At 31.7% G+C, this 19820-nt stretch overlaps 1 protein-coding gene and 1 long non-coding RNA gene across 8 annotated transcripts in view; one reads left to right on the top strand and one right to left on the bottom strand.

Moving 5' to 3' along the window:
• Window positions 1-565, bottom strand: part of LOC128201881 (uncharacterized) — a 51759-nt gene extending 51194 nt beyond the window's left edge. The window contains exons 1-2 of the long non-coding RNA XR_008253489.1: window positions 484-565; window positions 250-391 (exon numbers count right to left, since the gene is read on the bottom strand). This is a non-coding gene — a long non-coding RNA (uncharacterized LOC128201881). The remainder of the gene's footprint in view (window positions 1-249; window positions 392-483) is intronic.
• The window catches only part of LOC113515593 (uncharacterized), a 158389-nt gene that overhangs the window by 53470 nt on the left and 85099 nt on the right, over window positions 1-19820 (top strand). The gene's annotated exons all lie outside the window — the stretch shown is intronic.

Here is a 19820-nt window from a genome sequence, read left to right as displayed (position 1 = left end):
CTATAGAATCATTTCGGTCAGCGTTTACATGAGAAAGAGCAAGACAGCGCACATCGCTATCTTGTTCTATCTCATTGTCTCGTTAGCGATAATGATTCTATCAATAGATTCGATTTTACTTTATCTAGAGGGGATGAAGATTATTAATTAATTTCTTAGATATGAGAAGCTCATCGAAATATACTCTTTAATTAAAATATTTGTGAAGTTTGATGAATTAATTGCATAGTGTATAAGCCAGTCACTTACCAGTGTGAAGGACACCCCGCATTTCCGATTAAAGCACCTTACGAAACCCTCTCCTTCCTCGCTTATTGTGTCGCCCTCGTCTCGATTTTTCATAGACCTTCCCATCCGCTCTTCAACACACTTGATTTGCCAAGCACGTACGCTGTCATGTTAAAACGATGACATTCAAAAATAAACTTTATTCGCTGTCAACAAGGGCTGCTGTAATGCTTAAAAATTGATGTAAACATCTACCTAGAAATGCTTATGTATCGAGATGTTTTGCTACGATGCGACATCGTTCAGTCTACCTTATTGGGTACAGACGAAGCTTTCGTGTTTGCTCATCGTTATAATGTGAATACATTGAAACCTGTCTAGTAACGATTCATGTTAACCAATTGATTTAAACGTCCACTCTGTTACGATATCAAGAATAAATTGTTTGCGGAATTTATGGCGAGCTATTTGCGGTCTCCCGATACCATATTTATTGAATGGAACTCAATTAAAATAATTTATTCTATTATCTGCGATGAGATGACGTGTATCTCATAAATTATTCGAATAAAAGATATACAGATTTCAAATAGTGGATATAATTATGTAATAGTTGTTTTGTTTTGTAATCCAAAAAAATATTTTATACTAGCTACATATATCCCGGGAGATTCACCGCGTGAATCAACATACAAAGTATTCTATAAACTAAGTTAGTGTACTTCCTATTTGCTTAGCAAATTTCATTCAGTAGTTTTTGCATGGAAGAGTCATCCAGCCATCCATCCATCGTTACAAACTTTCGCATTTATCATACATGTAGAGCATATAATACAAATAATAAGTATATAATCAGTGTAGTTCTTAACGAGCATAAGAATTATAAGAATTATTACGAATTCTTCTTTATTACGTATTCCTCTGGTTATTTATCGTAACAGATCCTGATCAAATTTCATTTTATATACTTATATATATAAGACTATAGTTAATTCAATAATATATAAAACCTGTTAAATTTAAGTTTAATTCATATCATTTATGTATTCCGCATATATATAAATGTAACTGGCATATATTTCTCATATGAATAAATTACCGTTTATCCTTTAGTAAACTTGTATAATTACTTATTGAAAAGTTCGCGTTAATTATATTGATATCAGTATCGTAACGGTAAAATCAGCATGCGTGTTCCCCTTTAAGCAAACTTGTATGCCATACCGCCATATATCAGACAGACAAAGTTTGGACATATTGTCAGTGTAATATTTAACAGTAGCTTAACTCGGAGTTTTGGACATATAATTCAGGATCGTTTGGGTTAATCTATGGTATTATGCATCTATGTAACAAACTTTTATCCATTTAGTCATTCAATGTGATCTAATAACAAACATATTTACAATTATTTTAACGAATTAGGTGTTATTTTGCGAAAGTTCATATCACATGATGACAATTATTTTAATTCCGCTACCATTAGTACTGACAACGGTCGAAGAATGATACTATTATTATTACCAGAACTTTTACAACCTTCCATTTTAGCCATCAATATCCGACCACCATTCCGTCCACGCACGTTTTGCGATGCCTCTAAATGGGGCATCTCCATACGCGATCCTCCTCATATTATTGGTATGACATTGTAATATCTATTGTCGCAAAAATAATAACAAACGAATAAAAAAGGTAAAAATGGTAGTTATGCGGACCGCAATAATCTAAAAAAAATTTATATATTGAGTTTGATTTTGTTTTATCACATAGTTAAATAGTAAAATGCATTAGGAACCGCTTTATCTTAATTTGTTATTCAATCACGCTTAAACGACTAAACGGAATTGATTAAAATTTGGTACACGAATAAAAGAACAATTTATGTACTATATCATGCAGGTAAAGTCCGAGAAATAAGTAGTAAGTAATAATTAATACCAAAAATACTCATCCATATATAGTATGAATTGTTATTATTAAAGTTCATATTTACGATCGAATAAGTTTATTAATTATCTTTTATTTAATAAAGGCCCGTTAATAACATTTTAATGACTGTATGGTCGGCAAATTCTTTGTTTATGCTTGGTCATGGGTAGGTGCCATGTTGGACTTTTTGCCGATTTTCCGCGCTCACCCTTTGTTCCCGAAACTTCGATAGTTAATTATACCCGAAAAGTTTTTGGGGAAACGTTGTGCGTTTTTGACGGTTTATCTTTTAGCTTTATCCGTAAACGGACGATAGCGTTGATTGTATTGTGATTACGAAACCTTTTTCGGTCTGTTCGTCCAAACCAGATTGACATTGTTTCAACTAACTAGTAGTGGGTAGGTATACATTCAGTCCCAATAAACAAAAGTCACTTTCGTAAATTGATATACTCGTATTTACAATGTTTACAAATTTTAGCTATACGAGTAATTTTAGATATTTAAATTAATGCAAAGTAATTATTAGTAAGAATATATTATATTTTATATATACTAAACTAGTAGTATATATTATGCTCACATCGATGACGCTTTGTAATTTTAATACCAGAGGGAGACTTTGTACAAAAGTCGATTGCTTGGGTACCTCTGCCCCATTCGTGTTTCAACCGTGAAGCAGTTATGTTTGCATGGCTGTGTTTCGATTTGAAGGGTGGGATATGGCGTGAATTTACTGGGTACAGAGGTATGACACCTGAGTCCTCAGGAATGGCAACGCATGGGGGGTATCATAGGCGAAACAGTATACTCTGTTATGTCCATGGTACTGCTCATGTCCATAGGCGTCGGTTACCACTTTCCATCAGGTGGGCCGTCAGCTTGTTTGCCATTCTAAGTTGTATAAAAAAAAATATAATCTTCAGAATTACGATAAAAATGTTATAATAATAATAAACAAAATATAATTAATTTGATCAGATAAAAAATAATATATAATATTTTTTTACTCTAATAAGAGATAATATATTGTTATAATGATAATAATACATTATTATACTGTAAGAGTAAGGAGACTATGGAAATAAATAGGATATACCAAGTTACCTATCCAGTGTGTAATATTAGGCTACAATTCTTCTCTTATGAGAAAAGGCCTGTGAAAAGCTGTTTATTATTTTCTATTTTATTTATTTCAAGTACAACACAAATAATAATAATATACACATATAATAAGTATATTATTTGCAAACAAATTGTAATATTTCTTTACAGAATTCTTACTGTTTTTATTTTGCAAAGTTCATTTTCCCAATTTTGCGACGTTCAAGCCCTGAAGCTTGGTTCAATCTAAGGATACAAAATAAATAAATCAGCTCTCGAGCAGCAATGTCAAAACTATTGCGCTCAGACGATAAGCCGCTACGTGTTCATTATGTGGATAACAAACTACCACAGACAAATTACTCTTAGCCTTTTGTTGGCAAAAATATCTCGGCAATTTCATTTGTTGGGTTTTTTCGCGTAAGAAAGATTGATTTCGTTGTGACCTGTTCTCATTTAGTCTTATTCCTAAGTATTCTTAAGATAAACTATAGTGTGAAAAAACCAATTACCTGGATCGATCGTAACTGTTTTTATTTTTCACATGTATAATAGTTTTTTCACAAAATGTTATACTGTAATTTCACATATAAAAACAGTTTTTGACACATATTACTTAATAAAATAAATAAATATAAAAACAAAAATAAATGAAAATAAAATGAAAATATAATACGAGTAATACATAATTATTTTTACAAATTCAAAATTAACCTATGTATAAAGTGAGATCTTCTAGTTACACCGAAATTATTATTCCAAATCCAAATTCTGAAAGTATAGTTCCCAACGACAATTATCTATTTTACCTGAATTATAAAAGTGAAAGTCTTTAAATGTTTATCATTAAGTTACGCTTTAGTAGATAAAATTATTTCAATGACATTTAGTTCATAAATAGAGATTAATAATACAGGATACTATTTATCCTGATTCACTTAAGAAAAACTGCCCGAGACACAGCTGTTTATTTATTTTGTTGAATAATATTAGCGGATACTAACTACAGATATTTTTTTTATGCAACTCAGAATGGCAAACAAGCTTCTCGTTGATTATACGTTCAAATGCATACGTAATCAAAGTTAAGTGTATGAAAAATGGTTGACCTTTGCGCTAATTAAAACTCCATGTAAACTGTGAATGAGAAAACTTTTATTATTTTTAATCTGCTGAATTTACCAACCGTACTTTACTTTCACCGCAAAATGTGGATTAAAATATAATATTAAAATAGCATTTACTCTGACACAGCTTAGAAAAAATATTTTGTACAAATATTTTTTAACTGCAAATATTTCAATGTATATGGCAGGTGATATTAAATAAAAATTCAACTATTGTTTTTAAAGTAAAATGAAATAATGGTGAACAAGCGACGGCCTACATAATGGGAAGTAGTAACCTTCTCCTATACATATAAACCGTATCGTAGACAACACGGAATTCACTATGATGCCTATAATATCTCCATGCATTGCCATTCTTGAGAACTATGGTATTATATCTCTGTACCTTGTAACTTCACTGCCATATCCCACCTTTCAAACCGAAAAATAACCATTTTTTATAAATAAAATAAAACGAATGATAATTAATAATATAATACAAATAGTAATAGAAAACAAATAAACAGTTATGTTTTAGTATAGATAAAATCAGGACAGTATAACAATTGAAATTAATTATCAGTTTGATAGACAAAGTTCAATTGATAAGAAAACAAATGGTTCTAGTTAATACTGAGTTGATTGATTTACGAAGGTACCGATGCTACTTTCCAATTTAATTTATTGTTTGCGGTTATAGGAAATTATTACAATGATGTAGATACCTAGAAGTGACTAGCAGTAGGTCGTTAGATTTGTAAGGATTTATAATAGATTAGCTTTTACTGTCGATTTTGTCCGCATGACTAGCATGTTAATTGGTCAAGATAAATACTAGTCCATGCCTTTCTCAAATAGCATTTGTTTACCAAACTTCATGATGATTTGTCGAGCCGTTAAAACGTCAAGATGTAAAAAATTAAATAAACAAAATTACTTTCATTATTTTAATATTAATATGTACGGATAAGCCATGCATAAAAAAGTTACTGACAGAATCAACACATAGTCTTTGTAAGCAATTTCAAAAAGAAAAAAAAATTGTCCGTAATTTTTCCAATCAATTTTGATAATTACTTCTTTCGATTGCTTTCTTTTCTTTAATGTTGATTCTTTAATTATTTTGTAACGATTAGAGCAACTTCTCTTTCTGCTACAAAATAAAATTTCGTTTTTGACTAAATTCTATAGTACATTATTGCAGCGGCCAGCAACTGAGGCATTGATAGATGAACGTGCAAATGTGGGCCGAGGCGTAGCCGAGGCACACATACGTGAGTTCATCAATGCCTAGTTGTGGCTAAGGTTATAGTACTTTTCTCAAACAATGCGCGGAAATTAAAAACATAATTTTACTTTTTAAGTTTAATGACAAATAACGAACAATAATAAATTTTCGCGCACCATAATGTTCCTTTGTTTTTTTTTTCAATTAACAGCTTTCTATTTGCAAGCCAGTTCGAATTTTAAATAAAACCTTTTAATAGTTACCTCCTTGGTAGCCATGTTTCGAAGTAAAAGGTCATTCCATTTTAAAATTACAGGACAGATATGAGTTCACATAGTAATTTATCTGGCCGCAAAACACGACAGATATGGATTTTCATACAACTTTTGCCGACCGCTGTCCGCATATATCTGGCCGGTACGGCAATTTTGATTTATCTATTTATCTCTAAGAAGATTGTCAAAATAATGCTCACATTTCCAAGCATGTTTGAGAAAATAGTATTTATTACTGGTGCGTTTATTTTATATATTTTAAAACGAGAATAATGAGATTACTTGTCAATATTAACTTTGTCGTGATTGGATTCAGTTTGTCTTTTTTTTTTGTAAAGCAAAATGAGCTTGTGTAAATTTTTCCTCAATAGGATTTAAATAAAAAGCAATATTTACACTTATTATGGAACAGCTCTTTGAACGGGTCGCGCCGACAAACGTCCAATTTGGACGTGTAAGATGAAAGGTCAAGGTTTACGCAAACTTGGTAGAGAGCAAACCAATTAGATGACCTACCTAATTTATGAAAGTAGAGATTGTGTGAGTGATGACGTAATCAAATCTCAGCCTAGTGATTACGGAGCCTAGATATTTAGTATTTTTTTCAAGATACTTCATATGACGTAAGCATTTACTTGATTTAGACTAGTGAGATCTTTTCAAATTCTAAGAAAGGAAATACTGAATACCTCAGAGTTTTGTTGTACATCGAAATGAAATAGATAAGTCATAAGATCATTATACTAATATTTTATGATCCGTATATAAATTTATATACTTCAAATATACATTAACGTATATATGTGAGGTTATGAAATTTGTTTCATAACCTCACTTTCAATAATTTATTTCATTTCTAATATTACACTCATTTGACAAATTAGATAAAAAAAATTAGAAATTTATATTATTTTAATTTATGCAAACTGATTTGATAGAATGTGGTAATAATATCTATATATATATACTATGGCTCACTACATGTATGCTCACTTCACTTGCAGTTTGACAAATTGTAAGTGAAGTGAGCAATTTATTCTTAAATAAATAGACATAAACAACACATATAGACATGTAAAAATGTTCTTAAAATTACAATCGCGAAATTAATTTCAAATTTTATAAGTTTAATAAGACTTTAGTGTTTTCTATAACTACTCGTAGTATCGATGTACAATAGCAGGTACTGCTACATGGGAAATAAATGTCAATATTCAGTTTAAAGTGATTTGTGACGTTCGTGTTAAGTCAGCCAGTATCTCTGATATTGCAATTGTCCCAGTAAATGTGGCGGTTTTACATGCATATCTTCTAGGGTTGCCGGTTTTATCTGCAATTTTTTATATTAAAAAAGAAAATATTTATATTAAAAAATATCTTTATTATATCTTTGTTTTTATTATTATAATTGGATTTGTTTTTAAGGCTCACTCTTTAAAATAATATAATAACGATAACTGATTGTTGTATGCGTGGATTGGAATGTAACAAAAACTGACGTAAGAGTGAGGAGAAGTATGAAATATTAGAATTTTGATTTAAGTTTTAATTATGAATTAAATAGTTTTGTAGGTCATTTATATTTACTCGCGCTAACCAACTCTAAATTATTTTATATGGATGACTCCTCATTCAAATACGTCCAAATTATAGCCTCTACGTATGCTAATTTTTTTCAAATGAAAACCATTGCTGGTGATTTCAATATTTTTGACAACCCTATAAATAGCTTTGGATTGTTATTCACTTTTACACCACAGTCTAACAAGTATTATGTTTATTTAGACCCCAAATATACCGTACACCTTTACAGTGACTAAAGTAAGGAAAGTAATTGGCTATTACTGTTTTATTGCGGAAAAAGGTCTCTTTTATCACACTTAAGTCACCTACACAATGGAGGAAAATTTAATTTAACTTATTTACTTAGGACATTTTGCGTGATGAGAGGTTGTTAGCTTAATTTCGTGTGCTCAACTACATTGTTTCAGTCATTACGAAAATCCGCCAATAAATAAACATTTCTTGCGTTTCTGCCATTAATCATATTAATTTTTTACTTGTCTTTATCGCTATGGAGCTTTAATTATTTCTACGTTTGGTTATTTTGATTTAATATCGTTATTTATTGTAATAAGTAAAATATTGTTTTACGTTTTTATCAGATTAAATGGTAACTGGTAAGAATCACGACCTCTTACTAGCTTTTATACGACTTTTTACACGACTTCGTCCGCATGATCAGGATATATTCACTGATAGGGATAAATTAGCCTATAATGTTCTCCATCTCATATAGTACATGTATGCCAAATTTCGTAGTAATTGGTTAACCATTAAGGCGCTAACAGGTAACAAACAAACAGACAAATTCACTTTTACATCTAATTCTTTTAAAAATTCTGTCAATGTATCTGTTTTTATGTTTATTTTAGCATCATGCAAAAACTACTGCATCAAATTGGATGTTATTTTCACAGTTGAATTCCTAGAAGTCTAATATAAAATCTAGTGTATGTTTTCTCTTGGTATTATTATGATATCAAGAATCGATATTTCATTAATTTTCTTGTTCCTAAAATCCATGCATATGTAGTCGCAGGAATCTAGGAATACATACATATATATCTGTCACGCCTATCTCCCATTAGGCTAGGCAGAAACAATGGAACGCCAAATACTTCGATTCAAACAAACCTTTTTCGCTTCTTCCACATTCTAGGAATTTGGGGTCTAAAATAGTATACCTACAAAAAAGGTATAGGCTATTAATAAACTATTATTAAACATGTCCAACTAACTCAAAATTCAACATTTTATTTTTTATATTTTTCGTCTTATAACTTCATCAGTTAAAAATCGATTTGGAAAGTTATTTTTTTTTTCCGAAAGGACATATTTACAAATTAGTCTCGTATACATTTTATAAAAATCAATTCAGTAGTTTAGTTTTGAAAACAAAATAACCGCCATTGCTACATTTGAGGTCGATTTTTTGTGGAACACAATCTTAAAATCTATTCACTCTTCTAGCCAACTATGTCTTTGTACAATCGATTCGTATTGCTTTGCTTTGTGTAGACCTATCGACTAGTTGGTGCTACTTGTGGGTCAACAGGTCAACGTCGGCCAGAGGTACCAAATTGTTTTTTTTTATTTGGCCTCTACTGAACTTTGAACTAACTGTATGTAAGTTTAATATATGAATCTGAATGCTATTCGATGTTTTGATTACCAATTTGAATATTATTTTGTTGATATGTTTTTTGTTTTTATTTTTGTATGCAACTTATGTTTCATTTTATTTTCAATGACTTTATTTAATATTACTTATGGCTAATTTGTTTATTATAATAATTTATATAATACATTTTATAGTCGTTAGTTTATTAATAAAGAATATAATAATAAATAAATAATTCACGTTTTATACGTGCATAAATCTGAACAAACTTCTTTTTATAATTCACTACTTGTCTTGTGAGTTCTCGATTGAATTTAAATGTATCATAATATAATCCTTTTTTATTTAAAAATACATAATTCTGAATTCAAGATCCCTAAATGATTAACAGATCGAAAAATTTTACTTTCTTACAGCAAAATCCCCCATGTGATCCCGGCATAGAATAGACCATCCATTCCTTTCCCGTGGATGTCGTAAGAAGCGACTAAGAGAGCTTAATGATCGAGAGGTGGGCAGCAGCGTCCTACTTACAACATCACTAAAAGCCTAACTGCGGTTGCCAACCCGCCTGCCAAGTATGGCAACTACTGGCAAAACTACCCTTCTGGGGAAGACTTATGATCAGCAATGGACAGTTAACGGCTGATAAGATGACGATAGCTAAATCCAACCTTTATTTCTCAGCTTCTCGGATCGAGTGTGATCCCCTTTATTGAAGTTAGATTAACTATTATTTGGCACTTTTTTTTAACACTTTTTCATAAGTCATTATCGCATCATAATTTATCTAAGAAGACAAATAAAACAACGGAAATTATGAATGAAGTCCAAAAATAGTTCTTACCTCGTCTTATATATATAATATACTAACGCTAAGACGAGCAGCCTTCATCCATCACACAAATCATGTTTGCAACGTCCACATGGGGTCATTATTTATTTGGCAGCGATCATCATCATTATGTATACGACATCCTCGTGAGATCGAATAATTTATGGTGCAAGTCGGAAACTGAAGGCGTTTTCTCTATCCTATACTATGTAAATAGCGTAATAGTATTTTAAGCACAATATTTTTATATTTATTTTATGCTAGATTTTGGCCCGCTACTTTGTACGCGTGGATTTCAAAAGTAGGACAACTACTGAAATAACTTCTAGATGGCGTACTAAGCAAAAGTGTACAATTTTAATAAAGATAAAATTATGAAAACCGCAACGCATTTGGTGCAGTAGTTTTTGCGTGATGCCCAAACAATCGTACTGATGGAAAGATGAACAAATAAAATTTTAAAAAATCATTGTTTTGGCTTTTATTAGTCTATTTATTAGTATATTTATTAGTATAAATTAATGTTTATTAAATTACTAAATGAAAAAAATATTGTTTAAACAACTTTAAAAATAAGTGTAAGTATTCATTCAGTGGTTCCATAGTAACTATACATCTAAATTCATCATAGTTTAAAATACGACTCTTTAAAATTAATATAGATATGAAAAATAAGAATATGAGCATGTGACAAGTAAAATTAAAAAAAAATATATTGTTTCGTTAATAGTAAAGCGAAGCCAGTATTGAATATACGCTCTAACTCAAAGTTATTTTTACGCTAACAGCTTCTAACTTATCTTGGATATTATATGACCGAGTCCAATTACATCAAAACGCGCTGTACGCTGTTATGAATCGAGCGAGATCACAGTAATTTTGTATTCGTAATATTCCATTATAAGTAGCATATGCGTGACTCAGTTACCGACGTATAAATTATTCGAGTATACCAATTTGATGTTCCTTAAATTCCTTTATGCACACTTTGTAACACAATGATATAAATATATTCACATCAAAGTAAAACTGTACAGATTTATCTGTCGTCGTAAGGAATGAAGTTTCGTATTTCTTATAAACGTATTTTGTAGAATAACTGTTGACTAAACTAATTCCGTTTAATCTGGAAAACGCTGTAATACATCAATGTAACTAACACTAGCTTATGTATATTTCATCTAAATATACATTCTGGATTGCTATGTGGTTCTGGCATAGAATGGGCTACCCCTTGCTCACTCATGGATGCCATAAGAGGCGACCAATGTAGCTTAATGGTCGAAGAATGGGCAGCAGCATCCCACTTGAAACATCATCAAAAGTTTAACGGTGGTTTTCAACCCGCTTTCCAAGTGTGGCAACCACTGGCAAAACCGCCTCTTATTGGGGAGGCATATGTTCCGCTGTAGACAGTTAAAAGTTGGTATGATAGTGATGATGATGACACATTCTAGAGCAGCCTTTCCCAAAGTGGGCGATAACGCCCCCTTGTGGGCGCTGCAGGCCTAAAGGGGGGCGGTAAGTGACCCAGAAAAAAAATGGGGGCATTGTGTAGAGACTTGGGGGGCGATTTGTTGATCTCGAAGTAATAGTGGTTTTTAAGTAGGTGAGAAAAGGGGGCACTAAAAATAATTTATTCTCAAAGTGGGCAGTAGACAAAATAAGTTTGGGAATCCCTGTTCTAGAGGAAGGAATTCACAATAATAGGAACACTAGTCCTAGCGCGTTAATTTGACTTAACAAGGGACCTCCACGCAATCTTTCTGAAAACCGTGGTGGTTAATTCCTAGTAAATTTGATACGATTTGCTAACTAAGCTGACTTTATCTTCCTTGCTTCACTGCTGCACTTGCAAACGTCCTATTTCATTTTTATCCGTAAAAAAAAAACTTATAAGGAGTAAGAAAAGCTTTTTTTTATGCAACGTAGAACGGTAAACAAGTTGATGGCCCATCTGATGAAAAGCAGTAACCGTCGCCTGTAGACATGAACAGTACTATGGACATAACAGAGTATACTGTTTTGCCCATGATACCCCCTATGCACTGCCATTCATGAGGACTAAGATGTCACCTTTCAAACTGAAACACAGCCATATAAACACAACTGCTTCACGGCAGAAACACGAATGGGACTATGAAACCTAAGCATACGATTTTTGTACAAAGTCTCCTTCTGGTAAGCTTGTAATAAAAATTGAAATCTTTCAATAAACTCTGTAATAATTCATTTAAATAGAAATTTTCTACAAAGATAGTGGAATAATTAATAAATTAATATGATAATAACAGGTCTGTCATATGGCGATATATTGAATTGAATTATGCAAATTACATATAAACAGTTGATAAAGTTGTACACTAATTAACGGCAAACGAGATAATTATCATTATAGTTTATGCACTTTCGAGTTTATTCGATCCTTTATCATTATTATCCTGACAGTACTGTTGCATGTGACATATATTATTTTTTTAATTAATTATAAATTTGGCTTTTTAATTGAAGAAATAATGCATAATGTGTAAAAATAAACATACTGTGACAATTTATTTGAAGCCGTGTTTCAAATAGATGCCATTTGAAAATCCATGAAAACTAATTACACAATGAATGTGCAATACATAAAAAAAAAAGATAAAAATTCGCCTTTCAAACAGTTTGATACTACATATCATAAACATGTCGAACGCAATAACAGATAAACAGAAAGACAGAAACGGTAGGAACATTTTCAAACTTTTAATTTTACAGCATATATTACATTATTATATTATTCTTTATTTTAATAAAAAAACTTTTACTTCAAATAATTTTAAACCTATCAATGGATTTCAATAAAATTTAGTACATAGATACACCATATATATTTCGGGTACACCATATGTAGAATAATTTATTCTCAATTATGCAAGCAAAGTTGTGGCGTACAGCTAGTTATAAGTACATAAATAATTGCAAATGTATAATTCGCAGTGTAGATAATTATTTCGCTACCCCAAAATATTTCGCGATCAAGCCCTAAAGAGGGACGTAAATTATTAAATGCACACATGTACCGAAGCTAGTTCATGTCAGAGGGCACGTCATAGTCCCTCAGACGGATAGATTAACATTTAAACAAGCTTTATGTAAATTACACCGCACAAAACCAGTTTCATTTTTCAGATTGCCCGCTTAGTAAAAGTTATTTCGCTCAACAAAAAAGAGACTTTATTTACGAGCACACACACCTACGAGTATAAACGAGATGTTTCATAGATACACATTGTAAATATTTGAATTTCGAACGCGTAATCGCGTGTCTACAAAGAAAATTGAAAGCATCCCTTTAAGAGAGTGTTCTATAAATAAAATTGAACTTTTTTTCCAAAGAATCGTGAGTCGAAAAACGTCAAAAACATTATGAGCCCTCCATATAAAACAAACATGGCGTACACATCTGTTAAATTTTTCTTTAGGTAAAATATTGTACATTCATATATTACTTTTTCCAAAAGGATAATGAAGTGTACAGGCCACATATATTATTTATAGTTTTATATTATTATTTACCAAATTCGAAATTGACATGAATCTCTATTATTTCCATTTGGCTTGCCTTCAAGCCCTAGTCTTCTAAGTTCCTTTCGCCAATGTATATATATTTCCAATGTCCATTCCTGGTTTCCTTTTTCGCCTACAGATGACATTTATTTCATTTATTAAAAAAAGAAGCATCATTAGAAATCATAAAATTAATAACACAAGTAATTCAGTACATTATAGAAAATCAGATCAAAATTTTCGGTGTAATTAATAAAAAAAAAATCCAGGCGAATTGAGGAACGTCTTTCGAAAGTCACTTAAAAAGTACGTCTAGATATAATATCTATTCGTTTGAATTATATTCTTTACACTTACTTACATTGACTTTTGTTAAGCTGCTTAATGGATATTGGTTTAAGTTATTACTTAATAAATATTTTTTTATGTTAAAATTATGTTCGTTCACTGTGAGATTATTTACAGATATAAGTACACATATAATTGAGCAATGAATTTAGAAAGGCTGACAAGTTAATGCCAAGATATTGAGATATAAATATAGATAGTTGCTTATAAAATTTTGCGATTACTACATATTATTAATTAGCTGAATCCCGTGGCTTCATCTGTGTGGATTAGTATATAAAGTATCGTAAGTGCTATATTAGGATATAACCTACCAATATACTTTATTTCTTTCAAATTCGGTCAGTAATTTTTGCGTGAAAAAGTATTTTTTTTATACAACTTAAAATGGCAAACAAGCTGACGGCCCACTTGATGGAAAGTGGTAACCGTCGCCTATAGACATGAGCAGTACATAACCGAGTATACTGTTTCGCCCATGATAGCCCCCATGCGTTGCCATTCTTGAGGACTCAAGTGTTATTTCTCTGTACCCTGTAAATTCACGCCATGTCCCACCCTTTAAACCGAAACACAGCCATGCAAACACAACTACTTCACGGTAGAAACACGAATGGGACAGAGGTACCCAAGCAATCGACTTTTGTACATGGTCTCCCTTTGGTCTAATCCATTCATTCATTGATCGTTATAAACTATCGCTTTTTTCAACCGACTATTATATTAAGGAGGTTGGAGGAGGATATTCTGTTGTATTTTTTTATGTTTATTATCTCATAGCTCCGTCAGTTCTAGACCGACTTGTAAAATTCTTTTTTTTTTATCTATAAGAGTATATTCAAAGATTGGTCCCATAGAAATTTTATCAAAATCTGTTCAGTAGTTTAGTATTTAGATCGAAATAACTTGTTTTGTTACAATTGAAGTCTTTTTTTTTGTGGGACGCAATAATATGATGTAATTTGTATAATTTTTAAACGAATTCTTTCATCCTTGTTAACATTATTATATTATTATTAGATGTGCGCCTATTGTATTTAGTTGTATGTTTTTATTAAGTATAAGGATAAAATTAACATCAACTTTCAATTGTTTAATACAATTTTTTGAATTAACAAGCGCCAATAGATGGCGCTAATCTTACTCATAAACGATTTTGCATGCATATGCTATATAGCCAATTAACATCCAATACGTGCATGAATTCCACCCCTTTTTTTTCTGACCCCGCCTTTTTCTTTATAACCAACCAAACTTAGTGTTTTCAATTGTTAGCAGCGATTGTTCTATCTCCCCCTAAATTAAACACTTCATTAAAAGTATTTTTTAAAATTATTAGCACTAAAAACTCTTGGTTTATTATACTTATATTTTCGCCAACAATTCTAAAAAAAACATAATTTTCATAAGAGATCCCTGAATATATAATTTCATTAATTATTTTCCTCTCGTTTACAAGTCACTTAACTCATGATTATCCCAGTCTTATCTTAATGGATAAAAATAAACAAAATAGAAGGGTGGGATATGGCGTGAATGTACTGGGTACAGAGGAATAACATTTGAGTCCTTGGTAATGGCAACGCATGGGGGGTATCATGGGCGAAACAGTATACTCTGTTATGTCCATGGCACTGCTCATGTCTATAGGAGACGCTTACCACTTTCCATCAGGTGGGCCGTCAGCTTGTTTGCCATTCTAAGTTGTATAAAAAAAAAATGATAATCCTTACTAAAATTATAGATGTGAAAGTGGGTTAATCTGTTTGTTCAGCCAATCATAATGAAATTTAGTATACAAGTACTTTCTGGGATGGAAAAGGACGTAGTCTATCTATTTTTCTAGGTATATCAAACAAAGTATGTTGATTATTTATTACAATTAATCAACATACTTTGTTTGATATACCTTTTTTGATTATTCAAAAGGATATATAAAGATTCAGCGACACGCACATGACAATCCTAATGTTGCAGGCGTCCATAGGCTACAGTAACCTTTCTTTTAATGGATGCTCATTGAATGGTAACCCCGCCTACGCTATCGGTATACGCTGCCAAGGCACCAGTGAGGGATGATAGATGAGAATGAAAAGGCAGGTCACTTAGATCATCGTGATGAATACACCTGGAATTCAGCATGATAGTTTCCAGGGGGGACCACTTAGATGTCGACCTGATAGGGCATGTTGCTAGCAATAGGACTGGTCCCTTCCCTTCCGCTACAGCGACCGTTTACCATCAGACACACTCTATGTTTGTTTGTCATCTTTATGATATGAAAAAAAAAATCCTATTCTAGCGGTCAAAGCCGCGGGTAAAAGGTTTATTAGTATACAATAACAAATACTAATATACAACAAACTCCCAAATCAAGCACAGCATAGATACATTTTCATTAATCCGTTATTTCATTAATAAACGATTCTCAAAGGATTCAGATTTTCCCAAATTACCGAGTGCGGCGCATTCTTTCATTACACTTTTTAAAACGGCCACTTGGAAAGCGGCGCGAAACAGAGAAAAAAAAAATACACAGAGAGGGATTGCGGGCAACAAAAGGCGAATGGGATGCGTTTAATCCTGTCCGGTCGTCATTTCGCCAGTTCCACGGAGAGAAAATTGAATTTATTATCGGCTGTATTTGAGTGACGTGTTATTTCACACGACGCCAAAGGAAAGCGACGGAGCGTCGGAATCCAATCAGTCAGACGGCGGATACGATGGTTCGATATACTAGACTATCAGCGAATGAACTGACGAACTGAAAATGGCGTTTTCTATTTGATGTACGGTGAGGATTTTTGTGTTAACATTTTTTGGTGCGAACGACGGAATCAGATTTGTCGTGTTGAGTCAATGAATATACCTATTACACACCTATATGGTACATTTTACAGACATTCTGTACTGACATGCTAAAACGTACGTTATATACTTACAATAACTTCTATGTTATACTATTAATATCATCATCATCATATCAGCCTTTAATTGTCCACTGTTGAACATAAGCCTCCCACTTGGGAGGTCTCCTCTTTCCTCCAGTAGTTCTCCTCTTTTTTCATTTAAGAGTTTCCTCTTATCGGTGCAACTAATTCATGCATCTTCTTCCAGCCAGTTCTATCCCCGGCCATATCCTTGACCTCTCTACGACATGACACCTAGTATTTCTTTTATCTGTCCCATGTAGTTATTCCCTTAGCCAGTAGTTACCCATACATATTAATTAATATAAGGCTGTGTTATTTACTTTATTTTATTATTATTATTACTATCGCGAGACAGCGTTAATTGCATGGCCCTGTTTCGGGTAATAACTTAATTTGTGATAAAAATATCTATTATCATTTTCATCATCATGTCGGCCGTTAACTGTCCACTGCTGAACATAGGCTTCCTCCTATTGAAGGGTTTTGTTCGTAATTGCCAAGCTCAGCAGGCGGATTAGAAAAAAGTATTTATATATGCTCCTAATATATCACTTAGTACAAATAATATTTTAAATATATTAATTGACCTTTATCAATTATGGAAAAATATACTTCGAACAAAATACAAATATAATGTATGAAATAAGTATGCAATAAATAATTTAGTGCAAACAAAGAACAACATTATAAGATTAACGACGCTGTTGCATAAATATAACTGGATTAAAATGAGTGCGCGACGCGAAGGCGTTTCTCAGAAGTCCAGCCCGTGTACCTTTGCCAATTAAATCGTGCTTTTTCTTTACATTTTTATTTGCACACTCTCTACATGTACACGGGTGACTTACGCTTATGGCCGCGTACTATTCCAGAGAGTTTAATGGAATTAAATAAAAATCAATACAACATCGGAATACCAAAAAAATTGCAACTTTATAAAAACGGGCCTATCGTGAAACGGAACGCATCCATTTATTGGCAGGATATTACTAAATACGTTCCGAATCCCGCATATACCGTACAATTTCTCTCCGAACCGAATGTCTATGAAAATTTAATTTCAAAAATCGAATAAACCAATCCGACTTGGAGTGCGTTCGGTTCTCGCGCACGGATATCAGGTTCCATAATAACGCTGTATAGAGAAAATGTTTTATTGGTCTTGTCGCCTCTTCTACTAGCAATAAAGGCCACTCCCGATATTATCGTCGGGTATAAACTGCACCTTTATTATTTCTTTGTGTTTTACATTGGAATACCCAATGCCTCCTGTATTGACTACTTATTGGCAGTTATTAGAGCTCGATTTTAATTTTAGAATGTTCTCGAACCTAGACATTTTTTTAATTACGAATGAGAACGAAATCTGTGTTAATTTTCAAATAAAATGATTCATTTTTTAATTAAAATGTGCAGAGTAAAATGTATTCGCGACAAGAAATCTTTTTTTTAATTTAACAATTTTAATTAATTTACATGTTAATTTTTTTTAACTGACAATTATATCATAACTAAATAAAACATAGGAATCTCTGTATACTGAATCACGTGGACAAATTTACGGAAAATAGCTATGAATAAATGTATGAGGTTTTTCAAGAAGGGTATATAAATTTGTAATAATTTAATTATAAGGATATATATATGGTATAATGTTTTTTTAGGGTCGGCAACGCGCACGGGACACCCCTGATGTTAGAGGCGTCCATAGGCTACAGGAACCGTTTACTTTCTTTCATATGGGCAAATGTTTGTTTGCCATCTTTGGGATATAAAAAAAAAGTTTAATTCGAAAGTTATTTTCAATTGACATATAAATACAGAGTTGCCAGATTTCGGCATCTCTTAATTATACATAACTTTCTAAATTTTAACTTCGTTTCTGGAAATACTACCAATAACAAAATTAAAGTTGAAAAAGTATTTCGCCATCCAACCAAGCGACGGTCTATTTACATGCGTAACGTGGAACCCTTAAGTACCTCGCTTCGGCCCGATATTATCCGGAATAAGGTGCTATAAAATTTTTTTATTCGCTTATTTTATGTTTCAGTCACGAATTTTTCTATGAATTTACGTTACTTAAAGGGTCACAATTTATAATAAAATTTGTCAAGGAATTAAAATTGTATTTTTGAATTTTAAGAGTTTTACTATTATACATTTTCGGTTTGGTCAATTATAAGTCTATATTATTTTTACACAGAAGTCCAAAAGAATTGAATAAAGGATATAATATTTTTGAGTTACATGATGCATAAATAAAAATGCACATGTAATTATAATAAACAAACTTTTTATAAAATACGAACAACAATTCGACCTTATCAAAGCGACCTTAAGGTAAATATGTATAAACGTTTCTTAAGGAAATTTTGTATATTTTCAATTTCCTCTAACAAAAATAAATGAAAGGATTATATATCTTCTGTCAATCCGGAAGGCATATATTATGTATTGCTTAAAATAATAATCAAAAAATTCTAATTTTATGATATCGTATCGAAGTCAAAATTGTACACTAAATATTTTTTGTAAATTTTTGTACATAGTATACGTGATAATGAATCCTAAATTATAGTTTTTGAAACTTTTATTTGTATTTGTGTTATCGTTTCAAGTAAAAATGACTAGGTCAATATTTAGAAAGAATAGAATGTTGAAAAAATCACACCCTTCCAAAGAAAAAAATATAAATTTATTTTTCTCCAAGTTAAAGAGTCCTTTTGTTAATAGTAGTAATAAATGTGAAAGCGAATCGTTTTGCTTTTAGGACCTTAAAGGCTTGAGCAATCATTATTAAATTTTACTATGCCGACGCACCTAGTATTTGAGATATCAATTTTATTATATTATTTATTTTCTTAATATAAATATTATTTCTTTGATCGACCAGTAAATCAATACATTGAAAACACGCAGACGACGTAGCCGGTAAAAACTAGTTTAGACCAAATATGAAATTGTTTCCAAGTTTTTCAATTGTCATTATGGAATATATACATCTAACCCTTTAAAAAGTAATGGTCGGCACATAAAAACGAATGACTTCCATATCAAAGGACACGCACGATCAAGAAATGATGCTAAGTTTC

This window comes from Galleria mellonella, unplaced genomic scaffold, assembly GCF_026898425.1.
Source record: "Galleria mellonella isolate WM207_F2 unplaced genomic scaffold, CSIRO_AGI_GalMel_v1 utg1260, whole genome shotgun sequence".
NCBI lineage: Eukaryota > Metazoa > Arthropoda > Insecta > Lepidoptera > Pyralidae > Galleria > Galleria mellonella.
This window is presented reverse-complemented; position numbering and strand designations above follow the sequence as displayed.